This window comes from Octopus sinensis, linkage group LG2 (genome assembly GCF_006345805.1).
Source record: "Octopus sinensis linkage group LG2, ASM634580v1, whole genome shotgun sequence".
Classification (NCBI taxonomy): domain Eukaryota; kingdom Metazoa; phylum Mollusca; class Cephalopoda; order Octopoda; family Octopodidae; genus Octopus; species Octopus sinensis.
In genome coordinates this window covers 104,309,342-104,311,841 of record NC_042998.1, presented here as the reverse complement: position 1 = coordinate 104,311,841, position 2,500 = coordinate 104,309,342, and the positions used below count along the sequence as shown (strand labels likewise).

At 34.9% G+C, this 2,500-nt stretch overlaps 1 protein-coding gene across 4 annotated transcripts in view; it reads left to right on the top strand.

Moving 5' to 3' along the window:
* The window catches only part of LOC115232563 (transcription factor Sp9-like), a 214,870-nt gene that overhangs the window by 177,885 nt on the left and 34,485 nt on the right, over nucleotides 1–2,500 (top strand). The window lies entirely within an intron of this gene.

Below are 2,500 nucleotides of genomic sequence, written 5' to 3'. Positions count from 1 at the left end.
CTCTAAACAGCCTGCTTTGTTCGTTCAACATGGAGTCAACCATCACGACTGATTGTACAATTCAGGTGCATAAATTGGATTCACCTACAAGAGCTTCTTCATTTCGACGATAATGGTCTCAGGTTGTATCACGTTGTTTGTGACATTAAAGAAAGCCAGTTTTCCAAAAAATTCCAAACATTTCCAATTCGCCAACGATGTGTTTATAAGAGCGAGTATGTCTGTTTGTGTGCGTAGAATAAGTTTTATATAAAATATCCATAAGCACGTACATAAACATACCAATGCATATAATCGTATGTATATGATTTAAGAGAACATATGTCTGTGCGTATGCGTGTGTGTGTGTGTGTGTGTGCGTGAATTGTGAGTGTGTATGTGTGTGTGTAGACGTGTAACATTTAAAAAATAAGCAGTACTGTCGTTAAATATTTTAAAATAACGATCTTTAACGCTTACCGTAAATCCTCGAGTATAGTCCGCCCTTGAGTATAATACGCAGGAGATTTTTAGGGGGCTCTACCTCTGAAAAAACCTGAACATTGTGTATAATACGCACCCCTTCTCTAACTTGGCTCAAGGAGGTCTATATAACGTCCTTGGTTTGTAAAAATGTATACGATAACTTCCTTTATTATCATTGTATATATAACATCTTGTTTGCAGAAAATAAAGAAATAACAGTAATAACGTTTAATAAATGTTGCTTATTGCAAGTTATGGATGATTCTTTTATGACTTCATTGCTTTTAGGCTTAGCTTAAGGTATTTTCGCGCCCGACATCACAAAATGCATCTGAATAAACATTGCTGGACAGCAAATAGAGACTTGGACATTGCTTAGAAAATATTTTTCATTTTTAACCTCGTATATAGTACGCACTAGGGATTTTGACCTTTATATTTTGGGGAAAAAATGCGGATTATACTCGAAGATTTACCGTATTTGGAAAAGAAAAGTTAATAGATTGGTCGATGTTCTTAGAGTTTCAAGATTATAACATCAAGAGGAAGAAAATAATGTTTCACAGTTCAAATTTTTAACATCCGCATATTACAAAAATGGGCATCAAACATCGCAACCACTTTTATCGAAAATGGAATGGTGAAAATCTACAAGTATTAATGGAAGCGTGTGTGTGCATGCGTAAGCGTGTGTTTGCGTGCATCAGAGCTGTGTTTGTATGTGCGTATAACGAAACAAAATAATCCCTTCTATTATAGAAAGGCTTGTGCCGATAGTAGAAATTTTATGGAAGTGGACTGGGAAATTATATCAACTTCAGTATTTTATTAAACCTGAATGGATGAAAGGAAAAGTTGGTCATCTAAACATTTCGTCTTGCATGCTCACGATTCTACCAGTTCGCCGCCTTGATTTATAATAATCAATAATAATCCTTTCTGCTGTAAGCACAAGGCTTGAAATTTGGTGGAGTGGGGATAGTCGATTACATCGACCCCAGTATTTCAGTGTTACTTAATTTATCGACTCCGAAAAGATTAAAGGTTAAGTCAATCTCATCGGAATTTGAACTCACATAGCGACGGGCGAAATACCGCTAAGATTTCGTCCAACGAGCTAACGATCTTGCCAGCTCGCTGACTTGATTTATAATAATAATAATAATAATAATAATAATAATAATAATAATGATAATGATAATAATAATAATAATAATAATAATAATAATAATAATAATAATAATAAGAAGAAGAAGAAGAAGAAGAAGAAGAAGAAGAAGAAGAAGAAGAAGAAGAAGAAGAAGAAGAAGAAGAAGAAGAAGAAGAAGAAGAAGAAGAAGAAGAAGAAGAAGAATTATAAGGCTTCTGATCTTAACTGACTGGAAGTGTTATCATGTACATTGTTTTGTCTTGGTATAAAAGATGGGCTACAGCAAATATTCTGCTCAATACCACAGATTTGCTTGTCAGTTGTTTGACCTTAACCAGTTGAGCATGTCCCTTAGTGGCTGACGATATGTGCGTCTCTGATCACGAGCAGAAGTAGTGGGGGAGCATCATAGCCATGTGTTGACAGGGATTATTTGGGGTTTGAATAATTCACCTCTGGAAACTTGAGTGTTTCTTTCAACATCCTTAAATAAACCTTATTCAGGGACCTTTTGAGCGGGATGGGCTACTCAACCTGAAGAAAATTCTAACTGGGCCCCACCTGCGAGGTCATGTGCTGTTTATGTTGATATGAGATCACCATGTCGCGCACATATGTTTGTGATGCATGTGCCTGGTGTACCCTTATCAGACGGGTAGTCATCATGGGTATATTGGGCTTCGTATATTTTACCCCAGTGTCACTTTGATGGCATGAACTGCTCTCTCACTCAATAATAGTAATAATAAAATAATAATAATAATAATAATAATAATAATAATAATAATAATATTAATAATAATAATGATGATGATAATAATTCCAATAACAATAATATAAAGTGTTTTCCCTGTGTGGCATTTTAACCAAAAACTCATAAGTATG